We start from the raw sequence: 25315 nt of genomic DNA, 5'->3' as shown, positions 1-25315 counted from the left end.
AGTTTTCATGTAGATTTCTTATCATTGCCTTCTAACTTCCACTCAAGATTTCTCTGCAGATTGAGAAAAAAACTGTAATGCTATCATTTTTCTTTCATTTCTATGTTAGCATTAGAATAAAGGTTAAAAAAAGTACATATAACATAAAGGGATGCTAAATTTTGATAACCAAGGAGTACAAAAAATTCATTATAAATTGAAAAACTGTAGATGTCAACATATTTTATTAATCCAAAAGGAGTTTAAACTGTTACATGATTTTAAATAAATATATTTATATACTACACTTGATCTTAGCCAAAAGGCCGAGAAGGGCTGGGGCGATAGCACAGCGGGTAGGGCGTTCGCCTAACAAGCGGCCAACATGGCCGACCCGAGTTCGATTCCTCTGCCCCTCTCGGAGAGCCCGGCAAGCTACCGAGAGTATTCGATATGCCAGACACAGTAACAACAAAGTCTCCAATGCAGACGTTACTGGGCCCGCTCGAGCAAATCGACGATCAACGGGAGGGCCTTTACTTTACCTTTTACCTTTATATTTATATAAGAAATATATTTTATTTTAAATTTTCAAGTTTTTCTCCTATGTTAGAAAAATATTTGTGAATGCTATTCTCTTCATCACCACAAGTAATAAACCATTCATTACATTTACATACTAAAATATTTACTTAAGAAGTTCATAAATGACTTTTGTGTTTTATCAGAAAAGCTAATAAAAATGTAATTTATTGAGGAGAGTTTTCATCATCTAATTTTAGTCTGCATTGAAGTAAATAAAAAAGCCATGTAAAAGGCAGTATCTAGACCTTTCAAAGTTACAAGTGTATAATAGAGATTAAATCATCATGAGAAGAAAACCAATGAGACCATTCACCCTATGCTAATAATTAATTTCTTTTTCACTTTCAAGGTAATTCTTAAGCTTCTCTCTCCAGAGGTTTAAAAATAATTATGAGCGAAAGTAAACTTATCTCTACACAAAATCCACAGGACTTGGAAATATATTTGGTAATAAGAAATTGTCATGATTTTCATTTAAAAATATGGATTAGTAACATTTCTCATGCCTTGGGTCTTTTCCATGCTTGTTATAAATATACCAAGCTACAAAACCCTATAGTTGTAGGTTCAATGTTAAACTAATGTTTGGATTACTTAATTCTAAACCCAGCCAGATATTAGTATAATTAGTATGAACTACAGACAAAGCTGCTCATTTATTCAAAATGTGCAGAGAGCACAAGTATATGTTACATATTTTATCAGCAGTGTGGTTACAATAACATACATAACAGAAAATATTTTGGCTCTTGTAGATCTACGTTCTTATAAAAATATCACAATAAGAAAATGGAAATTTGATTAGTAAAGATTATCATTGTAATGAAGAATAAAACTGTGTAGAGACTAAGTCCTACTAGTGTATGTTTGGTGATCTGGAAACATCATGATAAAATTAGTCCTTTAAACACACACACAGAATATGCTGTGCTTGGGAATAATGAATTGTAAATTATATGCCATGATGTCAGTAATTAAATCCTGTGACAAACCATATGGTTCCTTTTGAATCAAGATAAGGAAAAAGGATCTTATCTAAAAGTACATTAGGGCCAGAGTGATAGTATAATGGGCAGTGTGCTTGCCTTGCATGAAACTGATCTTCATTCAATGCCTAGAACCATACTGGTACCCTGAACTGACACAACTGACCCCTCAGAACAATGCTGGTTCTAATTTGATTATTTAAAATACTGACATGGAAACACAGTGATAATACAGCAGGTAGAGCATTTTGCCTTGCACATGACCATCCTGGGTTGAATCCCTAGCATCCAGTATGGTTCCCCGAGCATCATCAGGAGTAATTTCTGAAAGTAAAGAAAGAAGTATCCCCTGAGCATTGTCCTGTGTGGCCCAAACACAAAAACAAAAATAAATAAATAAATACTTACATTTATTTCTGACTGTTAGTGAAAAATAATATTTTGAGGAAGAGGAAAGTCAGTCATAATTTAAAGGCAAAAAAATTCCACTAGGGTCTATTGTATTTGGCATTTGGATAGATCTTTTCCTCCTAATAACTTGGGCAAGATAACTGAAGTGGAAAGAAAGAGAAAAACATCTTTTTATGGAGTATTTGTGGGAAGAAATGTAAGGGAATGCTTTTTCATGTGACAATTTTTCTAGATTATGGGATGCTGGATAATCTACTTAAATTTTTCTGAGTGTGTTGGAGGGTCTTTCTTGATGAGATTTGCAGTAGATTGAGTAAAGTGGATTTCCATCACTGATGCAGATGTCAAAATTCTGGATATCCTGGATAGAGAGAATTAATGTATCTGAAATAACATATAGAGATAGAGGTGTAGAGGTCAATAGTTTCTTTTAAAAATAAAATCATTACTGGAAAGATGGTACAGTGGGGAGGGCTCTTGGATTGTATGTGGTTGACCCAAATACAATCCCCAGCATCTCATGGTTCCCTGAGTCCCACAAGACATGATTCCTTAGTGCAGAGCAAGGAGTAATCTCTGAGCATACTTCATGTGTCCAAAAAGACAATATTAATAATAATAATAATAATGGTGATAATAATATTGAATCCCTTGTATCATTTGCCATCCCATTGATCATCAATTTGCTTGAATGGGTGCCCATAATGTCTCCGTTCGCCCCTGGTGTGTGCTAGTGTAGCCCAAAGGCATATGTTCTCTCCAGGAACATGAAAAGCCTCAAACTGTTTGTTCAGGGTTTTGACAAAGAAGTCTGATCATCTTGTATTTGAATGATCATGTGTCCTTTTGACATCCCGCTGTAATTACATTCTGCTGTAATAATAGAAAATTACAAAATGGAAAGTCAGCGGGGATTTAGAATATTTGGAAATTGACACTGAGATAAAACTAGGAGACTAAGTTATGAAAAGAATTCAAACTAAATTAGTTGATTTCTCTTCTAACTACTCCTTATTTCTCAGATTTGATGTATTCAAAATATGATCTGCAAGAGGATTAATTAGGTCAAAGGCCAGGTAATTCAAGAAGTACTTAGAATGACTGATTGATGCAGAAAATATTGTTATAAACATTTATTGATATTTATAATGATTTTTATTCAAATTTTGATTTAAAATGTTTGGGGGAATTTTATCACACTTAGCCATGCTCAACGCTTACTTCTGGCTTTATGCTCAGGAATCACTACTGGTGGTACTTAGGGGACCATATACAGTGCTGGGGATGGAACATGGGTCAACTGGATGTAAGACATGTCTTAAGTCCTATACTATTTTTCTGGTTCAAACTTTTAAAGGTATTTTGTAAAGTGGTTGAGAATGATTGTAGATATGCTTCATTTTTATTAACCCAAGACATAATTACTACATGTATGCATATATTATATGTATACACATACATAATCAGAGTCTTGTAAATATATGCACATATAGCACAGTGGTAGGGCGTTTGCCTTGCACGCAGCCAACATGGCCGACCCGAATTCCATTCCTCCACCCCTCTCAGAGAGCCCGGCAAGCTACCGAGAGTATCTCGCCCGCACGGCAGAGCCTGGCAAGCTCCCCGTGACGTGTTCGATATGCCAGACACAGTAACAACAAAGTCTCCAATGGAGACGTTACTGGGCCCGCTCGAGCAAATCGATGATCAACGGGAGGGCCTTTACTTTACTTTTAATCACAGTGTTGCTATGCAGGCATGTGGCCTTATATATATATATATATATATATATATATATATATATTATTAATTCCAAACTCACCCTTAGAGAAATAACTACAACTTGCAGATCTAATATGAATAGAATTCTAGGTTATCGGCTTCTAATGCAATGAGCAACAGCTAGAACATGGTCTACAAAGGATTGAATTATTTATCCCCATATGCATTTAAAATTGGGTACTTATTCCTTTTCCATAATAATCATTAAGGTAATATTAAAGCAAATAAATTGTATATTAAAGTATAAACTAATTTGCTGTAATAATACTAGTTGTTTTCTTAAAAGTATTAAAATGCCCAGAAACTCATTATTAAAAAAAATTGAGAGAATGTAGAAACTAGTGAGATTCAAACTTACCATGCAAGGTGTTTGCCTTATAATAAAAGAACAAAAATTCCAATGGCTACATTTGAATTCTTATAGAACAGTTTATTTTTTTATAGCTAAAAGAAACAAATATTAATTAGGAGTCAATTACTTACAATAGTTTATGAAATGTTATTTTTCATTCTACATTCATATTGTAAGTAAAAATAGACAACTAAAAATATTGTGTTGACTTGGAGGTCCATTTATAAAACCGTTTCATATGGCTATCTATTTATTTATTACTTATTTAGGTTTTGGAGTGGCACGTGATTGTGCCTGGAGATTCGTATTGGCTCTGGGGTCAGGGATTACTCCTGGTGTTTGTCAGGAGATGGGATACGGGTACAAGTACTTTACCCCCTGTGTTAACTCGCTGGTCCCTATTGACTTTGTAATAGAATTTATATTCTTCATCTATGCAATAATATTTTCTCAATAATTCATTATATGACCGTAACAATCAAACAACAATGCATTGAAGCATGAAAAAGGTGACAGCTGGGCTGAGAGATATAGCACAGTAGGTATGATGCTCACTTTTTCTGCAATGGATCTGGGTTCAAATCTTGACACCACATATTGTCCAAAAAGCACCTCCAGGAGTGATCCCTGAGCATAGATCCAGGAGTAAGACCTGAACCCAGTTGGGTATGGTCCAAAAATAAAAATAAAGACCATTGCTATCATTCTAATGTGGAAGCTAGATCATTCTGGTGTCAGGTTATTCTTTATTATAGCTCATCCTATTGTCAAAAGAGAATTTCTTCAATCTTGTCAATATGGAGTCCAAAATATTTCTGTGATCAACACGTCTTTATAGATTGCGTAGTGGATATCAACAGGAATTCATTGTCAAGCCAATAAACTCTTTCTGAAAAGAAATACATCTATTAAAATTGCCAAGTATAAATTCAAATTTCTAGAAGAGCCTCCATCCACCTGATTTTATTTTTATGAGCTACCTCCTTTAAAAAAATTCATTTTTGAGCAAAAAAAGCCAGCAACTTTTCTTTGACTTCCAAATATCAGCAATTAGAGGCATTGGTTTTAAATCTTAATTCATTGTGGGTTGTAAATAACAAGGGAGCTTGTCCCACTAATGCCTTTCTCTAATTACAGCTTTCCTTGATTGAGATGTTGGGATGGCCTCCTTTTGGCACTTATGAGATGTGAAATTACAAGCAAATAGGATAACTCATCAATTCTTGGATTGTATTCAGTGTAGAAGCAATGAAGCAAAGCAATAAAATATTTAAACACCCCACCCATCCACTTTCTCCTTAAGTTTCTTCAAAGCCCTTACAGTTAAATTTTTTGTTTCAAGGGTCCTATTATAGCTCTCAGAGAATTTTTTTATTCCCTGTCTTGAGAATTTAAAATATATAGCTGGCCCTATGTGTGAAAGAGCAAGCAGTCTCTCTCTGTCTCTGTCTCTGTCTCTGTCTCTGTCTCTCTTTCTCTCTCTCTTTTTTTTTCTCTCTCTCCCCTAATTTTGGATTGCCAAGAATTTCCTTTCTGAGATACGCCTAACAGTGAATAAGAGCTGTTTTTACAGAAAGAACCTACAATGGAAACATGTGTCAGCATTGGCATTCAGGAGTTTAATTAAAAGAGGTATGGAAGGTAGAGAGTTTCAAGTGTTTATAGATTGTAAAACTACAAACCCGATAGGGACATGGATTTCTTCACTGATTTGCTCTCTTGCAGAAATCTAGTCCTATAGATGAAAAGCCCAGAGAGAAAAAAAACTAAAGAGAAGCCCGCCTGGCTTTCAACATGAACACACTGTCCTTTTGCTTGTTCTGTTGTTTTGTCACCAAATAAAATGTTTTACCAGCTTATTGATTTTTTACGCACTGTGTATTACAAAGTTATGGGTGATTGTGTTTCAAGCTTATCATGGTCCAATACCAATCTCCTAACCAGTGTCCTCATCCTTCCTCTAATGTCCTCAATTTTCCTCCCACCCCTCATGCTCTCCCCATGTCAGGCCCTTATTTTCTACTTTTAAACACTGTGGTTTATAGTACTGTTATTGATGGGTGCCATGCATATCACTTTATCTTTCTGCACATGTTCCTCTTCCGGAGAGGCCAATTACCTCCTCTGTTGTCTTAGTGTTCCCTTCCTTGTCCTACCCCATTCACCTGCTGTGGCAAGCTTCCTGATGAAGACCATTTTTCATGTTATTTGTTTCTATGCATTTGAACATTTGTTATTCTCACACTATGTTCCTTATATCCTGTATATGAGAAATATTATTCAGTTTCTGTCACTCTCCCTCTGACAAAAATCACCCAGCATGATATTCTCCAGATTCTTCCGCCAAGCAACAAACTGCAGGACTTCACCTTTTCTTGTGCTCAAGTAATATTCAACTGTGTATACGTATCATTGCTTTTTTAATCCAGTCATCTGTTCTTGGGCATTTGGGTTGTTCCCATATTATGGCTGCTGTGAATAATGTTGCAATAAACAGAGGGTGCAACTGTTCTTCTGTGTATGTTTTTTGGCCTTTGTGAGATTTCCGAAGGAGTGAAATTGCTGGATCATATGGAAGCTTAGTTTCTAGTTATTTGAGGTGTGTCTATATTGTTTTCCAGAAATATTGGACCATTGGACATCCCCACTAGAAGTGAATGAAGGTCCCATTTCTTCAAAGATGAAGGCCTCCCACATTTATGCTAACACTGCTTTTTGTCATTCTTTATGATGAATTCCACCTCTCTCTTTCTCTGTCTCTGTCTCTGTCTCTGTCTCTGTCTCTGTCTCTGTCTCTCTCTCTCTCTCTCTCTCTCTGATTTGTGGTGATATCTCATTTGAATTTCCCTATATATTATAGATGCAAAGCATTTTTTTCATATTCTTTTGAACATTGTCTATCCTTTTTGAAAAAGTTTCTGTTCATCTCTTCTCACCATTTTTGGATGGGATTGTGTGCTTTTTCCTTACAAAGCTGTGCCAGTGCTTGCTTATGGATTTTTGAGATTGACATTCATTGAAATCATTACCAGAGCCAGGAGATACTACAGTGTTAGAAAGTATGTGCGTGCATCCCACATGGTCTTTGAAGCATTTCTAGGCACACTCCTGCAGTCCCTCTGAGAAACAATAATTTGACCCATAAAGTTTCCCTAAGTACAGGTTTAAGGCGGCATGGAATTCTTGATCTTTGCTTTATAGTCAGCATTGTATTCCTGGGAATAGTTTTAGAGCCTGCCCCTACTACTCACAAATAGAAAATAAACACAAGAATTGCAAAATAAATGCCTTAGCACTATCCTGAATACTGACAAAAGGGTGTTAAAATAATAGAAAAGGTAACATGATAGCATATTGTTTAATAAATTTATTATATCCTATAACTGGATATCTTCATAAGTTTAAGTTCATAAAAACATGAACACTGAAAATTTGTTTTTATTTAATATGAATATGAAGACAATACTTCACATTTGGTCAGGACTATGGAGATCTCTCAATAACTGCAGACTTTGTCATTATGGATAGGTTAAGATATTTTAAGGAAGACGATTATTTTACTTGTAAAGTTCATGTAAATGCTCTCTATGTTCTTTGCTGCATGACAACATGTTAACTCTTTAAGATATAAATATTTAATTAATAATTTTATGCCAGATATATTGAAGTATTAATTGAAGTATTTTATATGCAATAACATACTAGAGAAAGCTTTTGTAAAGATTGTGAGTCAAAAATCAATGAAAATAATTCTCCTTACTTGTTAATAATTTCATTATTTCCCTATTTGAGGGTTGGAGGTAAAAAACAACCTAAAAAGAACAAATTTTCTATTGTTCTGATAATTTGTTGCATTCAATATCTCAAAACAAATTCCACCAGGATTATACATTCCCACCACCATTATTTGTAATTTTCCCAACTACCATCCAAGACTGCCCCAATAGCTGGCACTAAATAATTTATTTTGTATTGCTTGGTATAAATTGCTAAAATTGATCAAAAAAGAATCCCTTAAAAGAAAATATATGAAGATTTCTCTATCTCATCCTGGAGCCATTAAGCCCTTAAAATAGAGATTACTAACATGTAACAGTTTGAGCCTTGTGTGCTAATATTTTCTTAATCGAGATTGGCTGCCTTCCACTTTACATTCCATCCAATATGAGGTGCTAGTCCTGGTATATCAGTGGCATAGAGTATGAGATGTCACTCCTGGAATTCTAAGATTTTGAATGGGGTGATACAGCTGAAGTTAAATTTTAACTGGATAGTGGCTTTTGGGGTCCAGAGCCATCCCTGCAGCTTGTTAATCTCTTCCAAGATTTATTTATATGTCTCTGGATCATTGCTGGTGTTGATCTTATATGGAACCAGAAGAAGTTTATGAGCATGACTGCCAGACCCCCGCAAAAACGGGGTATAGGGGAAGGTTGCCCAGCATGGCCGTAATTGGGTTATGGAGGTTTTCAGCTGCCAGGGCTTTGTTTGGGTGGTTGGTAGGCTAACCCGCACCACTCCTAGGTGCCCATATGAGATTCAGCCTGGCTATAGGGTATGGAGGCATCTCTGCATCTTGTTGATCTCTTATGAGATTCATTTATGAGTCACACTGAAAAACATTTTTGTAATAACATGTTTTTTGACATTGAAGACCACTTGATGTCAAAAGCTGTGAAAAACATGATGTGAGGTTTGTCTGCATTAAATTCAGTTGCTTATTGAGCGTTGAGCTTGCAATGTCTATTATTTCATGTGGAACTGAAACAGAAATATGAAAAAATTTTAAAATATCCTTTGCTAAGCCTTATATGACCTACTGAGAAGGCAAATATATAGATTATAATACTACATAAATACTTAGGAGAGAGATATATGGAAATATCTTTTCAAAATTAACAAATTTATATTTTTAATTAATTAGCAAATAAACAATAGGATAGTTCTTTTATTGTTATCATATATACTTTTCCATCTGTCAGTTTACTTGTGTCTAGACTCACAATGGTTTAATTTCATTAAGTTTATTGAAACAGTTATTGGAGAGCAGGTTTTATTGATTTTATTCATAATAAAGTGCATTTTGAACAAAGAAGCATTAAAATGATGAAAATGGTTTTACTTTTTATGTGAATTTAATTTGAGACTCTGACATTGTGATTTTTCTAATTTGAGAACATTTTCTACTGTTATATAACTAGAGTAAAATTGTTGCTTTTGAATTAAGTCCTTATTTTAAAACTATTTTAATAAAATGAGATCCTGTTAAATGTGATACCCTGAGAATTTCATGCACAGTGCAATTTTATATTTGCCACAGTTTGCGTGATCATTGAAAACCACCTATTTATGTGGCTAACCATCTCATATATGATGATAAATGTCAATGCGTATCGTGTTTTAAATGACTAGAGTATCACAGAAGAATCTATAAATTATTTTACATGGCATTTTATGGTACAGCTATGTTATATTTTAAGGGTCACAGAAGTACCATAATAATAATTAAGACCAGAAAGAAAGTTCAATGAGTAGGGAGCTGGCCTTACATGTGGTCAACCAGGTTTAACCCTCTGCTGCATATATAGTTCCCTGAGCCCTGCCAAGAGTGACCACTGAGTGCAGAGTCAGGAGTGAGCCCTGAGCAATGCCCAAAACAAAAGAAAATAAACAATTTATATATATATATATTCGTAAATCTTCAATTATATCTATACTGATATATTTTGTTAATACATTTAAAATGTATATTACAACACAAAGCAATACTTATTATTACTGCTACAAGGTACAATTTTTAAAGATTGCGTTAAAATGTGTTACTACATATATGTTATTTTACATGCCTACTGAACTGAGAAGCCTTATTATCAACAGGTTTGTACCTCTCTTTTATGAGCATTACTTCTACTCAGTGCAAAAGCTTGCAAAAATAATAGTTACATATATTCCTTGCACCTTTGCTGTACTACAGTTCTTCATTTTCTGGATCATGACCAATGTGTATACACTGAAATGGAAACAATATTAGCTCAATGTAAGTTTGACATAAATGGGCTAAGCAGAAGTAGATGTGATAAATTTTGTGTGTGTGTTGATTTAAATTTAAGTTTCTTCTGAAACCTACAGTACATGATTATTCAGTATAAGAATAATATTTTTATACTAATATTTTTAATCTTATACTGAATAATCATGTACTGTAGAAATATTAGTCCAGGATATTTTTTCTTTCCATATGGTTTCTGTGACATGCAAATTTAGGGTCACCAAGGACCAAGAGTGTAGTAATACTAACGTAACTGTGACTGAAACAAAATGCTTGATACAAATGCCTGAGAAAAAAATGAAACTAATAGTAATAAGGTTTGGTGTTGATATTGCTATAGCTAGGTCATTAGAAGTGATTTATTCTAGAATATGATATTTTGAAAATATGTCTATATTGTCATCTTAATGAAGATGAAAGTAAGTTGATTGAAACTAGAAAAAGAACTGTTAGAACACAAGGGTTGAAGAACAAGTATGAGATACGACAAGTATTTGAAATCCAAAATGAGGAGAAAGGTGAAACGTGTTTGCCTTGAACATAATAAACCCTGGTTTGATCCCCGTCACATTTGTATAGTACTCTGAGCTCTGCTGTGAGTGATTGAGCACAGATCCATAAATAATGCCAGAGCTCAGCAGTGTGTGATCCAAACACCAACTAGATAAAGTTAAAAACCAGAGTGTAGTGATTTACATGAGGGGGTAGTATTGGATGAAATGATGAAAGAAGTCTCTTCAGAGCCTAGTAATTTATGTATCTGGAGATTTGGCTTGGTCTTATCAATCACCTTACTTTGAATGTTTAAGAAGAGTGAAGTATTTCTTCTCCCATAACTATACCTTAGGGGTGACTCATAGCAGAGATCATTAAGAAAGAACTATGATGCTTACTCTAGGTGCTTAGAGTCCACCAGGATTACACTATGTGGTGGTTTGTCAGGGACATGCTATATTGAGGGTCCCTTTTGAGGATTTTGAGCTCACTAGGCATGGGACCTAACACTTGAACAATATCTTTGACCCCTCAGTTACTTATTTTCAAAGAAGCATTTACCCTGGGTGTTCTTAAAGCTGATTTGATTTTCACAATATAAACCTGAGTATAGATAAATGGTAGGTGCTTCCGTGTTTCACCTCGTACAACATCATATCTTGTTATTATTCTGATTACATGAATAGCCTGCTTAATGTAGCACAGAAACCTAGCATATAGAGAGAAACACAACCAGGTTGGCTTGTGACTCAAATAGGATATTTAGAGAGGTTTTACCTATAACTTTCAAATTAAAAACCTAATGTACTTTTATCTTCAATTAGGTGCAATTGCCAAGTATAATTGACCATAGTAATGTAACTAGTGATTTGAGAACATTCAAACATGCATATGCTGTACAAATTTTAAAATAGATTCAGCTTATTTCATGGAGCTTTGAGCCTAGAAATTACTTAATGAAATATCTAGTTTGTCCCTTTTTCTGACAAGAGAAAAAGTTATAAAACACAGGATAGATGATCGGGAAGTGTAAGGTACAACCAAGGGGAAAGACAGCCTAATCCTTACGCATAGCAAGGTCAGGTCAAAAGTGTTATGGAATAGAATTGGATAACAATGGAATCCTATGGAATTGTAGTCCAGGATCCACGTCAATTAACAAGTTTCTTACAATGGAATTGGAATCTGGGATCTACATAAATGACTGAAATCATTATCTGTGTCATTTTCTGGAAAGAAAGAGAGAGAGAGAGAGAGAGAGAAAGAGAGGAGAGAGTGAAGAAGAGAGAGAGGATAGGAGATGTTTGAATCTTATAATCAACATACTATAGGAAAGAAAAGCACTGATGTGTGTTCTTTTGGCAATATTTTGGCAATAGTTCATAATTCATTTTTATTTTGGGAGAAAATAAGGGCAGACATAGAAAATGACTATATTTTACCACATCCAGGTATTATTAAATTGTAATGGTTTTTAGTTTTCTCTTTTTTAAAAAATTATCTCCACTATACAGTTTATAACTGAAATATAGTTAATACATTACAGCATATTACATCAATGTACATTGAATATTTGTATATATTGCAAAATGCTTCTTCAGTAAATCTAATTAGCACAGAGATACAGTTTTGTTTTTCTTGTAACGTAAATGGTCTAGACTTACTCTCTTAGGAATATTTAAAGATGTGACTAAAGTCTCTCTGATATACATGATATCCCATGATTAAACTGCTTTACAGCTAAAAGTTCATACTTTTAGTTTTGATTTTCTGCATCTATTTTGCCAATATAATTTCCCTTCCAGTGAAATGTTCATATGTTCTCTGCATCTAAGTCCATCTTTTGTTGTGGTTTTTATATTCCACATGTGAGTAACATCAAAAGTCTTTGTATAACATATGTATAATTTGTATAATATTTGTATAATATTTCATTGATATGTTAATTTATCCATATGCACATGTATTATACCACTTTTATTTATTCATTCATTCAGATATTCCTGATTATTGTAAATAATGATGAAGTAAAATAAACATGATGGTATGTAGGGCACCGAACGCGGGCGGTGAAATAGAGCCATCTGGAGAGCCCCCGAACACACAACCTTCTGCATGCATAGTTTTTTACAGTGGTAAATATACATTTTATCATTTCCTTCAGATAGCCAACTGAAAGTGAAACCTCTGGATTATATGGTAGTTTATTGCTAATTTTTTTATTAACCTCCATCACCTTTTTTTAAAATGAGAATTTTTATATTAGTTTACTCTATAATTTTATTTTATGTTATTTACTTTTTCTATATCCTAGAACTCTATCTGTCTCTGTCTCTTCCCCTCTTTGGGTTTTGGGCCATACTGGAGGTGCTCAAAGATAATTCAGTTCTCTGTGTTCATGTTCTAAAGCGTTGAGGTCTTAAAATTTGTCCTGGTGGTACGCAGGGATACACGTGTATTGCAGCAGATCAAACTGGTGTTAGCTGCATATAAGGTAAGTATCAAAACACTTGTACTTGTACTAACTCTGTCCAGAACTTATTTTCTTCTTTCTTAGCTTTTGGAAATATGTGCTGTCTTATGGTCTTCACACTTATGTTTTCTATTTTTTTATTTTATAAAGTAGTTCACAATATTTGATTACATTTAATATTCAAACACCAATCTCTCCACCATTGCACCTTCCCACCACGATATTTCGGATGTTCCCATCCTGAACCCCAACCCTTGCCTCAAAGCAGAACCAAAGTAAAATATTTTGTATTGTTTGTCATGAAAAACCATTGAAAATGCTATAAAAAAAGTTTACTTAGAGTAAAGAATTTGAAGATTGCTGAGGCCCTTCAATAGGAGATCACTGACGTGTTGTTAAAGGTGGAGTCTTTTGTGCATACATGTGTATATCTGTAAAAATTTTTCGCTCTATGATTGGTTGCCTCCTACCTGGAACCTCATCAAACACGGTGCAATACTCTTAGAGTATGAGTAGACTGTGTTACGTTTCCTATTTTTTAAGGCACTATGCTTTATCTTTATAAATTATCAGCTTTCCCTAAAAGTTTTCAGTTGTATATTCTCATCATTCAATGGAATATATTTTTAAATTCCATCTTGGATTTATGATTTGTGAGGTATTTTAATATTTCATATATCAATGTCAAAACTAATGAACTATTCACTTTTATAAAGTTAACTTTATTGTAAATTATTTTTATATGTGGTATCATAATTTGTGATAGTATTGACATTGTTATTTTATAGTTGCAAAGCTAATACACCAGTCCACTCTTTTTCAGTGCTTCACCATTCACCATTAGCCCATGGTTCCCGTTCTTCCCTCCAGGATCCTCAAGCTATTCTAGTTCTGGTTTTAATTTCTCATTTAATTCATAAACAAAGAACATATGTTTTGACCTTTTTAAATCTGTAGTATTCCCTCATGACTTAGTTATAAACCAAGCTTCAGCAGTGTTACTTATCTATTTAATATATACCTTGATCATTATTGGTATATGTTCTTTGAAATTATTAATCATTAATTGTATTTTTCATAGATCTATGGTATCTTGTTAGAAGTCAATCTTATATCAGTAATAAATACTTTACTTCTCTCCATAATGCATTGCGATCTTAAAATTCATATGTGTGAGAAGCTTGTGTAAAAAGCTCTCATGTGGCAGAGCAAAGGACTAGTATTTATGAGGCCCTGAATCTGTTCCTCAGCAAGCCATGATATCAGAACATTGCATATGATTCTGGTACACCCTGACTGTTGTCAGCCTGAATACTACACAGCACATAGGGGAGTATCTCAGGAATGGCACTGGGACCATCAGATTTGATGATATATAGTGCCATAGAAAATTTATTCGATCGATTAGCTTTAATATATAGGCGAATGTTGCATTTAATACAATAGCACCGTGGTTAGGGAATTTGCATTGCACACGACCCACCGGGGTTCAGTTTCTCCATCATTCTCAGAGAGCTCGGCAAGCTACCGAGAGTATCATGCCCGCACAGCAAATCATGGCAAGCTCCCCGTGGCATATTTGATATGCCAAAAACAGTAACAACAAGTCTCACAATGGAGATGTTTCTGGTGCCCACACGAGGAAATAGATGAACAATGGGAGGACAGTACTATTAAGCTGTTTTACTAAAAATGTTTCTTTTACACTAATATTTTCATGTTTATTTTGTAATCATCTTACTTTACTTCTTTAAAAATTATTTTGGGGGAGACACTCAGCTATATTCAGGGCTTTCTCTTGTCTCTGTGGTTAGGGGTCCCTTCTGGGAGTGATAGGAGCTCTATATGTGGTACCTGGGATTAAAGCCAAATTGAGTGTGTGCAAGGCAAGTACCTTACCCATTGGACAACCTCTCTAGACTCCCTTCCTATATTTGTTTGTATTTGTTTTGGCGCCACATCCAGTGCTGCTCAGGGCTTACTCCTGGTTCTAAACTCAAGGAACACTTCTTTCTTTAAAAATTTTTATTAGTGAAACACCATGAGGTACAGTTGTAGGAATACACATTTTTGTGTTTGAGTTTCAGTTATAAAATGATCAAGTATCCATCCCTCCACCAGTGCCCATTTTCCACCACCAATGATCCCAGTGTCCCTCTCACCACCTCACCCTCACATCCAATCCTGCCTCTGTGGCAGGGCATTCCCTTTTGTTCTCTCTCTCCTTTTGGGTGTTGTGGTTTCCAAAAGAGGCATTGAGTGGCAATCATATTTGGTCTATAGACTACTTTCAGCATGCTTTTCCCATCCTCGGAGGATCCTCCCAACACACTTTATTTGGTGCTCCCTTCTCTATCTGAGCTGCCTTTTCCCCTAGCATGTGCGGCTGGCCTCCAAGCCATGGAGTGAACCTCCTGACTCTTATCTCGGCTATTCTTGGGTGTTAGTTTCCTATTTTGTTACCTTATATTCCCCAGATGAATGAAATCTTTCTGTGTCTGTCCCTATCTTTCTGACTCATTTCACTTAGCATGATACTTTCCATGTAGTGCCACTTGTATGTAAATTTTATGACTTCATCTTTTCTAACTACTGCATAGTACTCCATTGTGTAGATGTACCAAAGTTTCTTTAACCATTCATCTGTTCTTGGGCACTAGGGTTTTTTCCAGACTTTGGCTATTGTGAACAGTGCTGCAATGAAAATAGAAGTGCAGAAGTAATTTCGACTGTACTTTTTTGACCCTCTGGTACATATTCTCAGGAGTAATATTGCTGGGTCAAATGGGAACTCAATTTCTAATTTTTTGAGAATCGTCCATACTGTTTTTCAAAAGGGCTGAACCAGTCGGCATTTTCACCAGCAGTGAAGGAGGGTTCCTTTCTCACCACATCCGGGCCAACAGTGGTTGCTTTTGTTCTTTTGAATGTGGTCCAGTCTCTGTGATGTGAGATGATATCTCATTGTTGTTTTGATCTGCATCTCCCTGATGATTAATGATGTAGACCATTTTCTTGTGTGCCTTTTGGCCATTTGGCTTTCTTCTTTGAGAATTTTTCTGTTCATTTCGTCACCCCATTTTTTGATGGCTTTGGATGTATTCTTCCTGTGGTCAAGGAACACTTCTGATGAGCCCATAAAAAACATATGAGTTGCTAGGAATTAATGTTGTGTTGTCAGTGCGCTGGCATGTGCCCTTCTGGCTGCACTATCCCTCTACCTCCTACTTTTTCTATTTTAAGATTCCTTTTTGCAGTCAAATAAAACCAGTGCCAATTATTGTGATCTATCTACATTAAGCTTACATTGGTCATGGTCACGTTCCTCTCGTTGTTCATCGATTTGCTCAAGCGGGCCCAGTAACGTCTCCATCATGAGACTTGTTGCTACTGTGTTTGGCATATCATATGTCACGGGGAGCTTGCCAGGCTTTGCCGTGTGGGCAAGATACTCTCGGTAGCTTGCCAGGCTCTCCGAGAGGGGTGGAAGAATTGAATTCGGGTCGGCCATGTTGGCCACTTGTAAGGCAAACACCCTACTGATGTGCTTAAATTAGTTATATTGGGACCCTGATCGCATAAATCTCATCAACAATAATGATTGTATATATGTGATATAATAAAAATACCCAGAAGAAATAATTCACCAGTTTATTTCCAAGAGGATAAGCAGTACTCTTAAGACAGTGGTGCATCTGGGTTTAGGGTTGTAGATTAAATATTAAGAAAAGAAAATTCTAGACACCCAAAAGATAGTACTGCAGTTTTGTTGTTTGTTTCATGTTGATTTGCTTTGATGTTGGAGTCACACCCAGCATTGTTTGAGGCTTACTCCAGGGTCTCAGATCAGAGATCACTTCTGGTGGGCTGGGGAAAACATGTGGTGCCAGGGATCAATTTGGACTCTGCTGTGTGCAGAGCAAATGCCTATCCCATTTTATTACTGTGTAGTCCCCACCCACGGCGGGGGTAAGAATATTAGGTAAGACCAATTTCACGTGAACAGGTGAGAGAGAATTGAACCCAGGACCTGGTGGAGTGTGACATATTTTCAGTAAGAAATGAAGATAAAATGTTCAGGGAGAGCACCTAAGTATTGCGGAAAGGGATAACTGCACATCTTTAAAGAATTTTTTTTTAAAAAAGAAAGTAAAATTATATCACCTCCACCTTGTTGGACATGGAGATCTAGAGCTATAAAGGAAAGCAGGGCCAGGTAATAAATTGTCTAGCTTAGACATGTTTTAAGTAGTACAGTATGAATAACTTGATTAGATTTATGTTCTGTAGGCAGAAAATCAATAAGAAGGCACCTGTTGTAGTAACTGGGGGGAGAAAAAGTCTGATGCTTGTCTAACCTAGGAAAATGGCAAAGGAAAACAAGGAATCCAAGATTTAAGAGCTAAAGACAGCTTTATATACTGAGAAAAGTAAAGACTGAATCAAGGTAGATCTAATTTCAAGCAACATCCTCATGATTTAGTGATTTGTACTAAATACCAAGATATTTAATTCCTGAATTGTCGATATTCACTGCTAAATTGAAGATAATTGCTGCACTTAGTAATAAAAGTCTTGTAAGAATTCATGTGCAAAGTTTTTAGCACAATGTTGGGTATTAGTCCTAAAGGCACAAAATACGCTTGTTTTTTCCCCTCCCCTATAATGTATTGTAGAGGCTAATCAGATTTTGCTTTTTTAAGATGAAGATGATGCTTTTCTTTCTCTTACCTCATATAATTCTGCATGTTTTAAATGAGTATAATACACAAATAATATTTTACTAAATAAGAGCAAATAATGATTTACTTTTGAATTATCCAGGAAGGGGATTAGAGAGCTAGTATAGCAGGTTAAGCGTGGCTGATCTGAGTTCAATCCTGACAACCGGTATAGTGGCCCAAGCCCACTAGGAATGATCCCTGAATTCAGAGCCAGGAGGAAGCCCTGAGAATTGCCAGGTGTGGCCCGAAAATAAGCAAAACAAAACAAAAACAGTTCGGAAATATTTTGGGGGGGATATAACTAGAACATCAATTTACTTTCAAGATTTAAGTTGTTGTATATGAATGATTAATACATTTTCCTAACATGGTTGATAGTTATAAAACATATTTCTTAATTTTGAAACTAAGAAAAAATGATTATACAATTTTTTAATACTATCAGTAATGGATCATGTAAAATTTATAAAACAAAAGGAAATAGATTATTCTTGTTTCAAAATAAAACACACGTTAGTAATATTACATTGTTTGGGGTCAAACAGATAGTACTACAGGGAGGTCTCCTGAGGCTGGCACGAGTGATTCTTTACCAGAGAGCCAGGCATGATTCCTGACAACTGTTAGGCATAATCCAAGAATGAAGAAAAAAACATTATATTTTTTGTATCCAATATTAGATTGTGTTGTTTCACTGAACAGGAAAATGAGTATTATTTTTTCAATAGCTGGAAAAATATTGCCTTTTTTGTATACAGCTTTATAGTTTTTAATCTGGGGTCAAAAGCAAGAGTTGCTATTTAAGGTGTGTTCTTGATATTGCCCAATTAAACACACGCATGGCTGAATTCAAGGAAATTCAGAAAAAAAATGATTGGCCAACTTTTGTGTATCGGATCCTTTGTATTGTGATGCAGATTAATTTATGCAACAGTTTATTTTTGCTCCTGGCTGAATAGTCCCTTCATCTGTTCATTCCGGATAACAATATAATGACATTACATTTATCTATTAAAGGATAGATTGATTGCCTAGATAAAGATGAGTATTTGCAAATCAATCTGGCATAGTTATAGTTCCCTTCTGGTAGATTTTTCCATTTATTCTATGCTAGAGCAAAACAAGTTTATTCTATGCTAGAGAAAAACAAATGTGAAAACAAAAACAGAGTTATAATCACAGACTAGATTACAATCTGAAACAACTAAATGTTTTAAATCCCTTTTACATATAGTTTTTATTCTTGAATTCTATAAAAACATTGTCTGGTTCAAATTTGTCTCTATATTCATTTTTTTTTCTGATTATTCCAATGGATCTTGGGCTGGAGCAATAGCATAGGAGGTAGGGCATTTGCCTTGCACATGGCCGACCTGGGTTAGATTCCTGTGCCCCTCTTGGAGAGCCCGGCAAGCTACCGAGAATATTCCATCTCCACGGCAAAGACTGACAAGCTAGCCATGACATATTTGATATGCCAAAAACAGTAACAAGTCTCACAATGGAGACATTACTGATGTCCACTTGAAAAAAATCAACGAACAGTGGGAGAACAGTGCTATGGTGCTACCAATGGGTCTTAATAGCATACAATAACCAGTGTATTTATGGAGACTATTCTAAGCACAACCATGCATTATTGCAAAAAGTCAATAGAATCTGTCACTGTCACTGTCACTGTCACTGTCCTCCCGTTGTTCATCGATTTGCTTGAGCGGGTCCAGTAATGTCTCCATTGTGACACTTGTTATTGTGTTTTGGCATATTGAATATGTCACGGGTATCTTACCAGGCTTTGCCCTGTAGGCGAAATACTCTTGGTAGCTTGCCGGGCTCTCCGAGAGGGGCGACCTGGGTCAGCAGGGTCGGCCACATGCAAGGCAAATGCTCTACCCACTGTGCTATTGCTCCAGCCCCAATAGAATCTATTTTACAATATTATTTTCAACATATTGTACATCATTTATCTTGTACTTTGAAAGTTAGCTATATTCTTTCTTATTAATCTGTTATAGAATTATAGAGTCTCTTCCAAAAGGTCTGGCTTTAATTTATTTACCCCTTACCCTACAATGTGCCAAATTGTTCCCCAATACTTAATCACCAAAATCTGAACTAAATTTGTAAGATGAGTCTAAGAATAAATAAATAAATAAATAAATAAATAAAAGCATAATGACTAGTATGTGATTTCAGTAATTAATGGGCAAAGTTTCCTGAATTATAGTATGCATAAAACATTTCCAAACATTCTTTATTTCTTTTGATTAGGGTTCAGTCATTTTTTTCTCCAGTCTCTTTGGAGATTAGATTCAGAAATATTTTTGTAATTAAACAATGAGAGGCGCATGCACTTTCTTTTTCTTTTGTTTGTTCTTATTTGATTTTAAGTGCTAAAGACCAAAGTCAAGTCTCATTGCATACCAAACATTCACTTTGCTCCTAAGCCACATCTGTGACTCAGGAAGAAAAGTTTTAGCAGATCTTGAAAATTATCTTTCAATTTTATTTGCTTTTATAAGAATTGACACTTATTCTTGAAAACTATGGGTAAAATAATTTCAACATGATTCAATCCAGTATCAAATACTTCAAAATTCAGGGATAGAGCAATAGTGTAGTGGGTGAGGCACTTGCCTAGCATGTAGCTGACCTGGGTTTTATCTCTAGTGTCACATATATGTGACAAGGCCCATATATGAAAAAAAAAAAAAGCCCAAGCTCAAAATCCCAAATATGGTTTCTCAAACCTTGTCAAGAGTAGTTCCTGAGTGCAGAGCCAGGAGAAAGCCGTGAGAGCTGTTGCATGTGTTCAATAAGCAAACAAACAAAACACACTCTGAAAACATTTTAGGGGGCTGGAGTGATAGCACAGGGGGTAGGGTGTTTGCCTTGCATATGGCAGACCCGAGTTCAATTCCCAGCATCCCATATGATCCCCTGAGCACCACCAGAAGAAATTCCTGAGTGCAAAGCCAGTAGTAACCCCTGTGCATCGCCGAGTGTGACCCCCAAAAAAGCAAAAAAAAAAACAAAAACATTTAGAATTTATATATTTCGTGACTAATTGGTCTTATTAATTGCTTTAAAATATGCATTTGAAGTTTACAGAATTCTAACATATAATTTATTTATTTTTAATTTTAAAAATGTTATTTTCAATTACAAAGTTGTTCATAATTGGGTTTCAGTCATATATTTTTCCAGCACCCATTTCTTCACCTGTGTACATTTCCCATCACTAATGTGATGGGATAGAATACAGTCTCCTTGTGAACTTAATTTTAATTTTAACTTAGATTTTAGAAAACTTGCTAAAAATGAAGACAGGTGAGATAGTTCTGAAAAAAGCAAAATAAAATGAAGATTAAAGAACATTGTGACTTCTTTTCAGTTTCAATGTAGTATATTTAGTTTCTTCTCTTACATATCTATTTTTCTAATATGGAGTCAATTGAGGTAGATGACATAGTCATTGATCATTTTGATATGATTATATTTTTGGTAATATGGTAATTCCTTAATTTGTAATGCATTGGATTTTGTGGTTATTCACCTACATATAAACTGCATATTAAATGTATTGTTTCAATATGTTGTATAATTTTGAGTATCACATTAATCATAGCAATAAAACTACTGTCACTATCACCCCTTTGTTCATCAATTTGCTTGAGCGGCCCAGTCATGCCTCCATTGTGAGATTTGTTACTGTGTTTGGATATTGAATACATCATGGGGAGCTTGCCAGGGTTTGCCATGCCAGCAAGATACTCTCTGTAGCTTGCTGGGCTCTCCAAGAGGGGCAGAGGAATCGAAGCTCGGCCAGCCTGGTAGGGCCGCGTGCAAGGCAAATGCCCTACCTGCTGTGCTATCGTTCCAGCCCCATACCAACAACATACTTTGGAATAGTTACTTTCAAAGAACATGAAAACACTAATTTGAAAAGTACATGTATTCTAATGCTCATACCATCATTATTCAAATACTCAAAATGAGTTCTCTACAGATAATAAGATAAAAAAGAGGTATATACACAGCTATTAAAGAAAAATTAAATCTTGCTTTTTGCAAGAACATGAATAGAACTTGAGGTAATGTTTTCATTAAATAAGAGTAAAAAAACAATCAGGTGGTTTTATTCCTATGTGAAATAGAGCCAAAGTAAATGAATTAATGAAGCACAATAAAAAATAAAAAATTCTTAGATTCTGAAAAGAAATGGAAGTTATGGAGAATTAAAGAAATTAGTCTGGGTTAAATGGGTGGAATATATTGATTTGGCTTTATAAGAACAATAGAAATGATAGATAAATAAGGCATGTGAGTGAGGTGTTAAAGTGCATTTCAACAACTTTCAAAGTATTGTAATCCAGAGTAAATCAATACAAATTTATTTTAAACAAAATATCTGTCTAAATTATCTAATGCATGTGATCAAATCACTAAAGCATAAATAAAAGAATTATTTGGACATAGCCAAATTTATTTCAATGCTCAATTTAATGATAAAATATAATTTTCTTAGAAAAAATGTTTCATGAGCTGAGTTGAGAGAAAATTCCAGATGTCAGAATGCAGTTAATCGGTACTTTAAAGACAACCTTTTCAGACTGGGTATGTACTGGACCCTAGAATACTTCCAAAGAATCAGTAACTAATAATATACAAAATTTTCTTCAAGCACTTGATCTAAAAAATGTATATTAGTACTCTTAGTAAGTATTTTAGTTTTCAGAAATTTAATTACATTCTTAAATAATTATGATCAATATGTCTCTGTTGAGTTTCATGTAGAATTATATATTTAAAGTGTAAATTTGGTATGCATATATAATATGAAATGATTACTATAGTCAGACTACTTATCTGACCATGTCTTCACAAATCTATCACTACATGCATATTCATATGTATTTATATGCATGCGTTTGTGTGTGATGAGATTACTGGAGTCTATTTTTTTACCAAATTTTTATTATATAGTCATATTTTTAAAATGTTTAAGTATTTTTGAATTATTATTAAATATAACCATCACATTATACATATGATATCTATGCTTGTTACTCATAATACTTCAATTACTCATAATAAACTTTTTATCTTTCACCAGCATTTCCTTATTACTAGTTCCAGGTGTCCACTGTTATACTGTTTAATATATTCAACATTTTAAGATTCTATATATAGTTAATATGATACAGACTTTATAAATGCCTGTATCATTTTATTTCACTTAACACAAAGTCTAATTTTACTTCAGCTGTGCACAAACTTTCTTGTGTCCACATCCTTGGCACTTCCTGTTATCTCTTTGTTTTGAAGACAACTTGTAGGAAGGTATACTATCTCCTCATGATTTTAATTTATAAGGTAAAGGTAAAGGTAAAGGCCCTCCCGTTGATCGTCGATTTGCTCGAGCGGGCCCAGTAACGTCTCCATTGGAGACTTTGTTGTTACTGTGTCTGGCATATCGAATACTCTCGGTAGCTTGCCGGGCTCTCCGGGAGGGGCGGAGGAATCGAACTCGGGTCGGCCATGTTGGCCGCTTGTAATTTATACAGTTAAAATACCTTTTCATGTACCTCTTGTTTATTTATTTGTCCTCAGGGGGAAAAAAACTACTCAGTTTTTCTGTCCATTGTTTCAAATCAGTTCCATAAATACCATACATTTTGGTTAATATATTTTGATGAGCACCTTAACCTGTTTTCTCATATAGAATAATTAGTTATATTATTTTTGCTAAATATATTAAGAGTGGTGATTTTTGTTGTTGCTGCAATTCAAACATACTTCCAACAACATATGTAATAGCATATAGCATATTAAATTAATTCCATAATTTTAATTCCTACCACTCATTGCATTAGCAGGAAAGGTAAGTAGTGACATAGCTAACAGTTACCTATAATTTCAATCATCTATATAGCACATAGGGAAAACTAACCAATGAACTAGCACTCTACCACTGTAATACTGTACCTCCCATTGTTCATCGATTGCTTGAGAGGGCACCAGTAATATCTCCATTGTGAGACTTTTTTAAATGTTTTTGGCATCTTGAATATGCCACAGGGAGCTTGCCAGGCTCTGCTGTGTGGACAAGATACTCTTGGAAGCTTGCCGGGCTCTTGAAAAGGATTAGACAAATCGAACCTGACCACCACGTGCAAGGCAAGCGCCCTACCCGCTGTGCTATCGATCCAGTTACCAATGAGCTAATCCAGTCACCAATGAGCTAAATAATACAAATATAAAATTTTAGATTATTTTTAAACACCTGGGCCCTGCGAAAACAGGATGAGATCACTATTCAGGTCTCCCAAAGAGGAATACAAAGAGCTGTGCTTGGAGTATCACACTTCACTCCAATGAGAGAAAGAATCCGGAGTTCCGACCTTCGTCGACGGTCAACAATCAGGGACGCTGTCTCATTTGCCTAGACATCGGAAATCGGATTGGCTGGTCACGTAATGCGATTTGGAGAGGACTGCTGAACTTGAACCATTACCAACTGTATTTCACAGGACTTCAAAAAACCGTGGGACTGCCCACCTATGAGATGGTCAGACTTCTTCAAGACCCTGAACAATCGTTTGAGGTTCTTTGTGTTCCTAGAACAAGGCATTGGCCTACAATAGCATGCTATAGGGATGAATGGAGATGTTACTGGCACTCACTCGAGCAAAACAATGAGTAACAGGATGTCAAGTGATCAATTGATCAAGACTATAAACCAGTTTGTTGCTTCCAGAAGGGAAGGAGGCCCTTGAGTGGGTGAATAAAGTTAAAAGGGTCAATTGTAGAACTGTGTGGTGACTTATTTTTTCTTTTTGCATTTTTGGGTCATGCCCTGCTGTACTCGGAGCTTCCTCCTGGTTCTGCACTCAGAAATCACTTATGGCAGCTGTGATATCACACCTTACACTGTGCCGGGTACTGACCTGGTTTTGCTGAATGCAAGGCAAGATTCCTTACTGCTGTACTATCTCTCCAGTTTCTGATTGACAACGTTTCATGGTGAACTTAATTTACTACACACATACTGGATTTTAGTAATTGCATACCTGAAATTTACAGACTATTATAATAAAATGTTCAATTAATAAATGTCTGACTATATTATTCTTAAGCTTATGTGTTCACTATGTTCTAAAATGACTTCTTTGAGTAATAACTTCTTTTAATGTTTCAAGCGAAAGGAGTAGTAAATAGCAGAATCCTGGTAGTCTTCATTTGTGATATCAATAAGAAAAATTCTGACTAGTAAAGATTTTTTTATTTTTTTATTTTTTTGCTTTTTGATCACACCCAGCAATGCACAGGGGTTATTCCTGAGTCATGCACTCAGGAATTACTCCTGGACGTGCTGGGGGATCATATGGGATGCTGACAATCGAACCCAGTTCGGCTGCATGCAAGGAATATGCCATATCCACTGTGCTGTTGCTCCAGTCCCAGACTAGGAAAGAT

The 25315-nt window shown here is 35.2% G+C and overlaps 1 pseudogene; it reads right to left on the bottom strand.

Moving 5' to 3' along the window:
• Positions 1-235: 235 nt before the first annotated feature.
• Positions 236-317, bottom strand: LOC130018748 (uncharacterized; annotated as a pseudogene).
• Positions 318-25315: the final 24998 nt, after the last annotated feature.

Source organism: Sorex fumeus, unplaced genomic scaffold, assembly GCF_029834395.1.
Source record: "Sorex fumeus unplaced genomic scaffold, SorFum_2.1 ptg000265l, whole genome shotgun sequence".
Taxonomy (NCBI): Eukaryota; Metazoa; Chordata; class Mammalia; order Eulipotyphla; family Soricidae; genus Sorex; species Sorex fumeus.
Note: the sequence above shows the minus strand (reverse complement) of the source record. Positions and strands in the feature narration are given on the sequence as shown.